The following is a 13,425-nucleotide window of genomic DNA, read 5'->3' as shown; positions in this document are numbered from 1 at the left end:
TTTACCTCAGCATAGCTCCTCTTTCTCCTTACAGTTGTGGTACGTTTTCGACACATTATGCTGACAAGACAGTTACTACAAAAACTCAAGAAGCAGTTTCCTTCATCTCCACTATCAAACGACCCGTGTTTTGTGGTCACGCATTGGCTATTGTGAAAGTAGGCTACTGATAAGCACATAGCGTCATCATCGCGATTTAAAATCTTAAATATCAAACATGTTTGATTTGATCGGGGCAGCCCCGATCTGTGAGCTAGCAGATCGGGAGATGCAAGATTCGATCTTTGAACGCCTCACATTACAAGATAATCTGCGCCGAACATCGGGGCCGATCGAGGTGCTTGACAAGATTTTTGCTCCGATTCTCGGAAGGGGAAAATCGGGGCAAAATCGGGCTAAAACTCCTGTAGTGTGAGCCGGGCTTAAAGCTGCCTGGAACTACGTTCGCCGTGCGTATCCCTGAATATAATGCATACCTCTGGAACGTTCATCAGCCAATCAGATTCAAGCATTCAACGGCCCTGTAGTATAAATTACAATAATCCACACTCAATCATTTATTTCATAAATATCAAAACTTAATTTTTGATTAGTAATATGCATTGCTAGAAACTCATTTGAACAACTTTAAAGGCGATTTTCTCAATATTTCGATTTTTTTGGACCCTCAGATTCCAGATTTTTAAATAGTTGTATCTTAGCCAAATATGGTCCTATAGATCAATAAATGTATATGTTTTGTGACCCAGGGTCACAATCACCTTTTATTTGACTCACTGAACACTTTACAATTGGCTTTTAGGGTCACCAAGCAAATTAAGTAAATTTGCAAAAATTTGCTGCAGTCACATGGGCCAATTTAGCCTTGAACTGTTGCATGAAACTCTGTTTTAGCACAAATCTCGGTACATTAACACTGACATGTCTTAGGCTGTAAGAGTGTGAGGGAGTCGGGTAGCAAAACTAGTGTTATGGCCATCTGAGCCGCTGATTGTGGCTTCTGTTGTGTCAAAATCACACAAAGGCTTTTGAGGAAACCTTTAGAACAGAGTGTCAAGTGTTTTAGGTCAAGTAAGGTGGCTCAATCTCTTATTGACTAATTTTGATTGTACTGCATATTTAAGGAATAGTTTACCCAAAAATGAAAATTCTGTCATTAATTACTCCCCCTCATGTCGTCCCAAACCAGTAAGACATTCATTCATCTTTGGAAGACAAATTAAGATATTTTTGATGATATCCAATGAACAAAGGTCTTGAGTGAGTAATTTAAGACAGAATTTTAATTTTGGGGGCAACTATCCCTTTAAATTGTAGTGTTTTAGCACCTTGTAACCAATAAAACAAATTTGTTGTGGTCTCAAAGGAGATGCCATATGAAGACACTCCAGATTCTGCATGCAAGAATGTGTTTCTGTTTTAGGGGGCAGAGAGTGCGTCATGCCCGACCTCTCACACTCTCCTCTTTGTACACCCTTGATTTATCCATTTCCTGTAAACAGACTTTTCCTCCATCATAGTCATAAGACACAGCTGCACTCACTGTCTCTATCTTTTTTCTCACACCCACTCACACAAACAGAGGTAAATCTAGGAGTGACAACCTTAATTATAGAACAGGACATTGATGTCCGTCAGCAGATGTTTACTTGGCTAAGAAGCAGCTTCCTATTTTCCCATAACATTCTACCTGATTTAGCATCAGCCCCCTAAAGTGCACAAATAAAAGAAATTGAAATGTCTACACTGAGGAAAAACATTATTTGATCCCCAGTTGATTTTGTAGGTTTGCCCACTGACAAAGAAAAAAAAAAAATCAGTCTATAATATTAATGGTTTATCTAAACAGTGAGAGACAGAATAACGACAAAACAAATCCAGAAAAGCACATTTTTAAAAAAGTTATCAATTGATTTGCATTTTAATGAGTGAAATAATTATTTGACCCCTTCGCAAAACACGACTTGGTACTTGGTGACAAAACCCTTGTTGGCAATCACAGAGGTCAGACATTTCTTGTAGTTGGCCACCAGGTTTACACACATCTCAGGAGGGATTTTGTCCCACTCCAAGTCATTAAGGTTTTGAGGCTGACGTTTGGCAACTCGAACCTTTAGCTCCCTCCACAGATTTTCTATGATTAAGATCAGGGGCCGTATGTATAAAGCTTCTCAGAGTCAAATTTTAGTCTTAAGTGTTTCAAAATTCTAAGAGTGACGTAATTTTACTCTTATTTCTGGACTTAAGATAAAGAGTGATTCATAAAAGTTCTTAAGTGTTAAGACTAGGTCTCAGCTCCTAAATTATTTAAGAGAGTTGGAGAGGTCTCCTAACCTAGTTAGGAGTAACACAATGGCAGCAAAAAGGAGGAAACACACACTTTACAATACACATATGACATATTGGAGTTATATGATGATATGGAGTTGATAAAATGATACAATCGTGACCATCAAGCATTCTTTAATGTATTTATTTTTGTAATTGACCAAGTAATAAGCATAATAACTTAATCCACTCTACAAATCAATGCTCTAGCTGCAATAATATGTTTGTTTGTTTATTTATTTTCACTGGAAAATTTGAAAGATTGTAAAAATGCAGCAAAGCACTGGTGATGACACAGTAAGCAGGGTCTTAAATATTGTGACACTAACCTCACCAAACACATCAGTGACCAAAAGTGATGTGTGGAGGGTTTTAATGACCTCACATTTCACTTAAACCATCAAAATATGAAAAAAACACTGATCAATGTTGCTAACTGCTTTCAATTGAAAGTAGTTAAAACAGTCACACAATGTAGCTGATGAGGATGAGGACATAATGGTGAGTTCACTGATCTATATAATATAAATATATCAGTGGGAGAGTGTTGTAATCTAAATAAGGTTTAGTCTCAAAGTCTCAAAAGGGGGAAGGACGTCAACAAATCTAGTGACAAAATCACTAAACTGTCAACATTGACATTGAATACAACATAATCAGTTATTAATTTTGTGTTGGTCCTCTTTTGTTTTTGCATGTGTTCATAATTTCTTTGTAGGACAGCAATGCCAAAAAAATATGACACATTTTACTGCATTATTATCAAAAAAATAAAAGTAAAACAATTGACTCCAAGCAAATATGCAATATGCTTACAAAATCAGTAACACTTTTTTCTCTCTCTTGGCCACAACTTAAAGGCAGTTTATTGACTTTCCAACTGACCGTCAAACCATGCTGCCAAACAAGAAACTTTTAAGTTTGTGGGCTTTCTTTGAGTTCTTGGAGCTGTTCACATCATTGCTCCAACTGTAAGGAGACATGGATTTCAAAGCATTAATAATAATTTTCGATAATTTTCCACAATGCAAAGCATTTGTTTAAATACACTGAAATATTAAATAGTGTCTTCATTAAATGTTTGTATTGTAGTTCCATCAAATAATTGGTGTTGTGCTGCTGTGACTCACATGAGCAGGCTCACTATTGGCTGATTCAGAGGTCAAGGGTGGCCATTTTGTGTTTCAATCATTGTAGTCCTTAATTTACAACACTTAAGTCAGAACTTAAGAATCAGCCTCAAACTTTACTGAAAGTTGCTTTTAGATTCTTTATAAAAGTCTCCTACTCTTAAAAAAGTCCTACTTCTTACTAAGAATTTTTGACACTTAGTCAAAGTTTAAGACTACTCTTAAGAGCATTTCTTAGAAGTTTTATACATATGGCCCCTGGAGACTGGCTAGGCCACTTTTAGGACTTTAATGTGCTTCTTCTTGAGCCACTCCTTTGTCATGCTGAAATACCCATCTTCAAAGTCCTGGCTGAGGGAAGGAGGTTTTCACCCTTGATTTGATGGTACATGGAACCGTCCATCGTCCCTTTGACGCGGTGCAGTTGTCCCGTCCCTTTAGCAGACAAACCACCCCAAAGCAGAATGTTTCCACCTCCATGTTTGACAGTGTGGATGGTGTTCTTGGGGTCATAGCAGCATTCCTCCTCCTCCAAACACAGCGAGTTGAGTTGAGGCCAAAGAGCTCGATTTTGGTCTCATCTGACCACAACACTTTCACCTAGAGCTCCTATGAATCATTCATGTGCTTTCTTGAGCAGGGGGACCTTGCGGGCACCTCCCGTGTAGTTCTGGGCTGATTCCACACTCTTCTCATGATCATTTAACTCCAGAGATCTTGCATGGAGCCGCAGACCAGGGGAGATTGATTTGCAAATAATTGCACAACCTGTTGTCACCTTCTCACCAAGCTCCTTAGTGCTTGTCTTGTAGCCCATTCCAGCCTTGTGTAGGTCCCCAATCTTGTCCCTGACATCTTTGGACAGCTCTTTGGTCTTGGCCATGGTGGATAGTTCAGAATCTGATTGATTGATTTTTTTCTGTGGACAGGTGTCTTTTATACAGGTATCAAACTGAGATTAGGAGCACTCCCTTTAAGAGAGTGCTTCTAATCTCAGCTCCTTACCTGCATAAAAGACACCTGGGAGCCAAAAATCTTGCTGATTGATAGGGGATCCAATACTTATTTCATTAATCAAATGCAAATCAATTTATAACTTTTTTTAAATGCATTTTTCTGGATTTTTTTGTTGTTATTCTGTCTCTCACTGTTCAAAATTAAAATTGTAGACTTATAATTTTTTTGTCAGTCAGCAAACGTACAAAATCAGCAGGGGATCCAATAATTTTTTTCCCTCCCTGTAAGCAATGAAACTCAATTGTTAAAATGTACTTTTGCTTCTTTAGTTTCTTTCTTCAGTATTCAATATAGTCATTACTCCAGTCTTCAGTGGCAAATGATACTTTTTCAGGATTTATTTTGAAAAGAATGGATTCTTGCTAAATAAAATTATTAATTTACTTAAACTAAAGAAAGAATAAATGAAACCAAAATAAAGCAACAGGTGAATCAGGAAGGCAAATTTTGTCTGTTTGTCTGTTTTGGCGATTGCTGCGTGACTTTTTCAGCGTAAGCGAGTGGGAAGAGGAGTGAGGAGACCGCTCGGCCATTGTTTTTCTCAGCCCAGGGGAGTGATGATCTTGGGTTGAGTCACTGTAGGAAAAGAGGCCCAAGCCAAGAATGTGTGCAGACAACACGTTCCAGCACCTGCACGCTTACACCTCACACTCCTCCATATCCTTTCACACTCTCAGAGAAAGCGGCAGACAGAGAGAGCAAGACTATCTGGTGCTAGCTATGATGAATTAACAACCAAAAATAGGACAGAACTTCTTTCCAAGTAGAACAATACTAAACCAGCATCAAAACAAGTCCTACTTCATGCTTTTTTTAAAGCACACATTTATGGAAAGAAATTATTAATATATCAGTACTAGTATATTCCTGTTAGATATCTTTTATCTTTCATACTTGTTCAGCATTAGTCTACTAAAATCAGTTTCAGCTGGTTATGTTGTTAGCAGAAACTAAATCAAAACAAAAACAGAAAAAGGCTACTTCTAAGGTATAGCTTGATAATATCACGCACTGATGTCAATAAATTCCTCACCATATTCTGTATGCACTACAAAAGATGCGCATTTTCACGACACATCACCATTTGGCCATATTGGCTGCACTAAACATAAATAATGTCACTAAACCGAACAAAACTTGCATATTTTGCTGATATCTGCTGCTGAAAATAGTCAATTATTATGTTTATGCTGTACTAATCGGTTGGACCGGGAAAACATTTGGAGTACTACAGACTGCCAAAAGTCATAACAAATCATGGAAAAGAGTGCAAAAACCTGTATGAGGAACAAAATGTGTCAAACTGAACCAGGATTTCCAGGGCAAGAATCTTGACAACATTCATGTTTGTTCTTATCAGTTCCTGTCAGGTAGGTGAAATAGAGGCTAATATTTTAATTAATACTGCTTGTATGTATCTTTACCACCTATTACTCTTTAGTTTGTCAAAAGTTTGCACCCTTTCCTGCTTACTAAGTCCTTCTCTATATGATTTAGCATCTTCTGCACATTTTTTCCATGGTTTATACATCATAAATTAGCAGAACAACTAATTCAGCAGTACATAAACCATGCAATCCATGCTGCTGTTTACATCCGAGTATCGCCAGTATGGCCGTGCATTCAGGTAACTGACCAAACTCTCTATATCTGAGACAACATCCCTATCAAAGCTCACAAAATGATCCAGCAATTGGCCTATATCCAACTAAACAGAATGAAACATCCAAAATCAGCCATACCTCAAGGGTGCTGCTTTGCTATCAGACTCTTTTTGTATTGTTCCTCACATTTGCTCATGAAACTACAGTACATCAAGGCATTTAATTAAAGGTAATGACGAGACCATGGGCTCTTACGAGTCTGACAGAAGGCATATAGATTAAGGTCTACCCCTGACAGGATGCTCTGAGTCTCTGCTATGTGCCATGAACCCTTTGAACCCCTGTTTTAAAACCACAGTAATAAGGGCTAGTTGAAACCCAGCACACAATCAAGCTTTTCGGAACTTGTCGTGACAAAGGAGAAAAAAAAAACATACCTGAGCTGAAGTAAGGCAAATGACTCATTTTCATCATGAAGGTCATCTTGATCCATTCTTTCCTTTGTAGACCTTTGGAGTTTGGATACAATGTAGGAATGCACTGCAAAAAATAAAAAATAAATTACAAAATTCTGAATATTTGACATTGTTTTCCATTAAAAATATTCATAGGCTTTTAAAACACACACACACACACACACACACACACACAATACTTCGCTAGCAAAATCACATAAAACATTGTGAGATTCAATAATATTGATTTGACAGCAGATGTGAACAAAAACATGAATCGAACTGAGCTAAATATTGTCAAATGCTTTGTCCACCTTATTTTTCCCATAAGAATGGGCGCGATCATTTGTAAATTTTATGGGTCTTGCTTTCTGTTTCATAGCATCCAGCGATATTTAGCTGTACAAACAGCTGGTTTTGCAGTTTGACATGGCAATTTGACCATATTACTTTAATGTATTATATTAATTGTGAACAAACAGTTTTACTCCATGTTGTTATTATGGCTATGTCTTGTTATAACGGATTATGAACCGGAAGCCTCGCCCATAGGCATATGTTGAAGGATAGATGTGTATATATGATCAAATTAAATAGATAAAACCAGTTCGAACTGTATTAATTTTACAACATCGACACTGTTATTAAACTAAACTGAATCAACAATGAACTAACTCGAGCTGAATATAAGTACTATATACTGTCTTCAGTGAGTTAGAGCTGCAGCTGCGTATCGCTGAACCTTTTATAATGTAACTTCACAAAGTTATTCGACTAAACTGAACCAACAATGAGGCTGAACAATGACAATATTGTCTTGTCTTGCTGCTTTACAGCAGAATTTGTATCGATACTGTGAATCTGGTTTAAAACAAACATTGTACAAAGCGCTATACAAATAAAACCAACATAACTTTGCCTTACCTCGTTAGCAAACATCTTTCTGAGCAGCTAGTGGCATTTGCTGACCAGAAAAACGAAATCGCGTGGGCGCGCACGATATTTAAACGAACGTGCACAAACGTCTGTGCGCGTTCTCACGCGTCAGCATTTCCGGTTTATTGTTTTTCGTGCACATGCGAAAACCTCCCTCGTAAATGTATTTTAACAAAAACAATTTATCAACTGATAAAAGAACAAAAATAAACGTAATTCCAAACGTATTAAAAGTTTTATTGATAGTATAAATGCTGTTTGCTGAACTTTACATCTTAAGGAGTAGGTTACAATCACATTTAGCATGTAAAATCATTTATGAAAATCAAAAATATCTCTCCTGTTAGACAGCAGTGGAGTAAATTGGGGAATATATGCAAACAGGCTCATAATCTCACATTTGTCTTCTTGGAAGTTTGAAAAGACTTCAGACGGTGTTTGTATTTGCATTTGCACTTTAGTTCAAATTCTGCAGTCAAACAAAGAGATTTCAATGTGAACTCAAGGATTTCTTTGTGTTTTTGTGCCTGTCTAGGAGTCTGTATGAAAGTGTGTGGCCCACATATGTGTGTCAGCTTTAACAGCACACATTATCAGTGTGATGCCATTGCAAGCTTTCACATGTGCCTGTGCTAATGGGCTGTGGATTAAAGCGCCCACTGATTGGATAATTACAGTAACATGGTCTTAACCACTTTCACATTGATTTTAAAGTAAGGTGGCTCTTTAATAGAAATCGTACAAGAAAAATGGAACGCTTGGAATCAAACTTTTAAAAGTGATCTTATTTCTACTCATTACAACACACTGACAGAACAGGGCTAGAAATCGAGTGGTTAATGTGTGCATTACTGCAAACAAGATTAATATTAATGCTTTGAGACCATACATTTGTGAGAGTGGACATTTGAAATGCATAGTAATGGCTTCGTTGTTTCTATTGGTTTACTGCCAGTAAAACTCCATCCAGATTGAGCGTTTGTAAGTGATGGTGCATGTCAAATGTGTCCATACTAATGGCTTCATATCTGTCCACTTCATGGTGATAAAAGCCCCTCAAATGTAGAAGCTTTTGACTCTTCAACAGATAAATACCCATTTCTCTACAACATTTTATCTCCATATTCAAAGAAACAAGGTGACTGATTATCATATGGTCCTACATGTGTACCTCCTTGCTGAAAAAAACAGCTAAAACCAGCCTAGGCTGGTTGGCTGGTTTTAGCTGGTCAACCAGCCTGGTTTTAGCTGGTCATAGCTGGTCAGCAGGCTGGTATTAGAGGGGTTTTGGTCAGGCTGGGAAACCACCAGCTAAAACCAGCCTGACTAGCCTGGCCAGGCTGGGAGACCAGCTTAAACCAGCTACTTCCAGCCTAAACCAGCTAAGACCAGCCAACCAGCCTAGGCTGGCTTCAGCTGTTTTTTTTTTTTTTAGCAGGGCTGATTCTGCTGAGTTTCTAGAGTGTGATTAATGCTTGAAATGAAAAGAAAAATGTTCAGTATGCTGGTGTTTAGACAGACTGTCAAACAACTATTAAAAAAACGACCTAAACTTTAGAAACTTTACTTTTGTTGACTGTTGATTTTTGATAGTAAAGTTAATGCCTGCAGGTATTTGGTTTCCTTGGATACTGGATTCAATATGCAATTAAATAAATAATTAAAACAAGCTGCTTGAAAGTCCCTGTTTGCAAAGATTCAATCTGACCTTTTCATTTCCGAAATGTTAAAGTACATAGGGTAGAACAGAACTAAAGATCCACGGGCGGGAAGCAAAACACTAAATAGTAATAGATACTTTCCTGTTTCTTATCATTTTTATCATATATGTATAAAATTACTGTTGAAAAAAATGGAGTGCTACTATCAAAAGAAATACTTACGCAGTCTTGCTGCATTATTGATGTAGTGACACAGATTAAATCTGACTGGTTTCATAGCATTTGAAGATTTATGATTGTTTTTTGTTGGCTGTTGATTGAGATATGTAAACACATTTGATAGCTTGTCTTGTGTTTCATAATAGTACATCTGATAGCATCATTCTAAACTTGGACCGCATGGCTCTATCAAGCCAAAGGTTGATCACATGGGTCCACTGGGCCTCTAACAGGACTCTGACAGGAAAGATACACAAAGGTGAACAGGAAACATCCAAGAACAGTGTGTTTTCGAGGAAAAATTTCTAATTCTGCCCAGATGTTCATATTTTGAACAATACTTGGAAACATTTATGTAACAGGACTAAATTTGGTTTCCATTATATTAAAGGAATAGTCTTCAGCCAGGGATGGAAATTACTGAGGGCTTTTGGCAACCAAAATGAACAAAAATGGCACAAAAATTTAAGACAAAGGGCAAAGGATGCCCTTGCACAATTAATCAACATATTGCGGCTGTCGTAATTAAAATGTGAAAAGCATAAAATTGCTTTTATGTGCTGTTTTGTGCCGCATTGAGCCTTATAACCAATCAAACGCATTTCTGTTGAACTTAGTAATGCATTGGCCAGTTAGATTAGTTTACACTTAGATTAGCCAGCACTGAAAACGTCGAAGCTGTTGATGAGTGCGCACACAAAGTGCAAGATGTAGCCTAAATTATTAATTTCGTAGCTTCATTGTCGTCACAAATGTATAAGATGCACCTGGAAATCAATTCCAGGGGGCAAATATTGCCTTTTAATGAAAGAAATAATTTCTGACTCTACCATCAGGCCATCTAAGATGTAGATTATTTTGTTTTTTCATCAGAACAGATGTGGGAAAAAATGTAGTATTACATCACATTCTGACCAAATGGATCATTTGCAGTGAATGGGTGCCATCAGAATAAAAGTGCTGATAAAAGCATCACAAAGCAGTCAACACAGCTTCAGTTCATCAATTAACATCTTGTGAAAATCATGGCTTCTGGGTAAAAGTCTATAATCCATAATAACTTCTGTTGTCTTCTCACAGTAAAATCGACAACATTTAAAACAGTTCTTAACTGGTGCATGTTCTCTGCAAATTAGATAAATATTAGATAGACAGGACTTGTATTAGCCAGAAACAATGGTTTCAATTTGCAAAACATCTTAGAATGTCAATTTACAAGACTGGAGTCAAGTAGATGTTTTTATCAGCTGTTTGGACTTTCATTCTGATGGCACCCATTCACGACAGAGGATACATTGGTGAGCAAGTGATGTAATGCTGAATTTCATCAAATCAGTCCCTATGAAGAAATAAACTCATCTATATCTTGGATAACCTGAGGGTGAGTATGTTCTGAAGGTTAAGTTCGAAAGTACAAATTTTCATTATTTGGGTGAACTATTCCTTTAATTATAATGTTAAAGATCAGACATCCTAGTACATTAAAAGTATATATAATTAAACTCATTTTCCAGTCTCCCCTACACAAAAAATCCAGAAGTCTGTAACTTAAGCTTAAATTAGAGACACCATCAGAGTGACCGCTCAGTCTCTGAAAATGAAAAGACGTCTGAACCGAGAAAGGAAAGGGAGAGAAGACGAATGGACCGTTGGAAGAAATAGCAGGACCTGTCCATGGACAGCATGAATCTTAGGGATAATGACCCAAAACCTGTCTCGCCATTTCCAGTGTTGAGAAGATGATGAACGGGGAGGAGGAGGGGGAGAGACACCCGAGAGCACCGTAACCATGACAACTCCATCATGGCACCTCTTTTATCACAAGAGCTGGGGGTAAAACAAAGTGGGTGAGCATATATCAGTCTGTGAGTGAGCATTGGTGATATTAAAAACATAATGGATTCTAAATGAAACCATATGACCTGTCTAGTGTCAAAAGCTTTTGTTTTGTTTGTTTTTCTTTAAATGAATTATATATTTTTTTATGTTATTGACTGATTTTTATTAGTTTGCCTCATCCTTTAAGGTGATTTGGAAATGTTCTTGTTCCCTAATGCACACTTTTAGTCATTGCAGAAGTATTTTACCTCAGAGCGTAATATAAGTAAAAAACAGGCTCATTTGTACCTTTTACAGCATGATAATAAATGTCTACACTAGAAACATTTTGTTGTAGGTGTGTTTATATAGAGATTGAGCATTTCTATGGGTCACAAGTCCTCAGAACAGAATGTCTGTCACAGCTGTTACTCTCAATAACAAACATTTGTTACCAGGAAACCCAAATGCTCAATCAGGCCCAGCCAGAAAACAAGCCAGAAACCAACTGGCCACTTATGCATTTTCCCTTTCTGTTTTTTTTTTTTTTTTTTTTTTTCCTCCAACTAGCCACTTCTGCGACCCGGCTGAAGTGGCGGATGAGCAGCTCTCCATGGTAACTGCGCTCGACATTGCCATGACAACCTATTTTATGGGGCAAAAAAAGACAACAAAAGAGAGGGAAATACAATGGAATTAATTGGAGTGAGAGTGGATGACAGAACACACGAAATGCTGCCGCCCCTTTCCCTGCGTGAAAGCTTATGTGTCACTCACTTCAAGCCTTAGACACAGTGAGGTTATTTAGTGCATGTTAGACTATTAAATCATTCACTGCGGCACACGTCCTGTGCTTCTGATACTCTTTTGAGCTGATGGATTCTGCAAAGAATAGGAGGTATTGTTGTATGTTTCAAATGTGAATATAACAGCTGTGTGGAAATACAGCTCCTGGAACATATTTACTGTAGGTATACATCAACAAGTGCATAAGAAAGTATTAGCTTTTCATCTTTTACATTTATTAAAGAATTAGTTCACTTCCAGAATAAAAAAAAAAATGATTTACTCACCCCTATGTAATTGAAGATGTTCACGTCTTTCTTTTTTTCAGTCAAAGAAATAGATTTGAGAAAAGCATTACAGGATATTTCTCCATATAGTGGACGTTAACGGTGGCCAACATTTTAAACGTCCAAATTGCAGTTTCAATGCAGCTTCAAGGGCTTATCTAGCGAAACAATCTGTCATTTTCTAAAAAAAATAAAATTAATTTATATACTTTTTACAACCCAGGCTCATGGAAATACATGCCTGACGGTGCCTCTATATACATTTCTGCAATACCGTAATTACAAAACTTACTGCATGTTTCCTGAAAGTTTCAAAGTGAAATGCCCTGAGAGTGGCGCTAAAACACACGTTCAATTATTACGTTGGTACAGGCACGTGTTGCTGCGTTTTTATTACGCTGCTTGAGGTACTGTTAAAGGAGTAGTTCACTTTTAGAACAAGAATTTACAGATAAAGTACTCACCCCCTTGTCATCCATTCTTTCTTCAGTCGTAAAGAAATGGTGTTTTTTTAGGAAAACATTTTTAGGATTTCTGTCCATATAATGGGGTTCTATGGTGCCCCGAGTTTGAACTTCCAAAATGCAGTTTAAATGCAGCTTCAAAGGGCTCTAAATGATCCCAGCAGAGGAAGAAGGGTCTTATCTAGCAAAACGATCGGTTATTTTCTAAAAACATTTACGACTTATATACTTTTTAATCTCAAACGCTCGTATTGCCGAGCTAGACAAGATGAGCATTTGAGGTTAAAAAGTATATAAATTGTAATCTTTTTTTTAGAAAATAAATCGTTTTGCTAGATAAGACTCTTTTTTCCTCGGCTGTGATCGTTTAGAGCCCTTTGAAGCTGCATTTTGGAAGTTCAAACTCGGGGGCACCATAGAAGTCCATTATATGGAGAGAAATCCTGAAATGTTTTACTCAAAAAACATAATTTCTTGACCACTGAAGAAAGAAAGACATGAACATCTTGGATGACAAGGGGGTGAGTACATTATCTGTAAATTTTTGTTCTGAAAGTGAACTACTCCTTTAAGAATTCAAATATCCGTGGAGTGTAGCTACAGGTTAAAGGATTAATCCACTTCCAGAATAAGAATTTCCTGATAATTTACTCACCCCCATGTCATCCCATGTTAATGTCTTTCTTTTTTCAGTCGCATAAAATTTAAATTTTTTGAGGA

Source organism: Garra rufa, chromosome 15 (genome assembly GCF_049309525.1).
Source record: "Garra rufa chromosome 15, GarRuf1.0, whole genome shotgun sequence".
NCBI lineage: Eukaryota > Metazoa > Chordata > Actinopteri > Cypriniformes > Cyprinidae > Garra > Garra rufa.
This window is presented reverse-complemented; position numbering follows the sequence as displayed.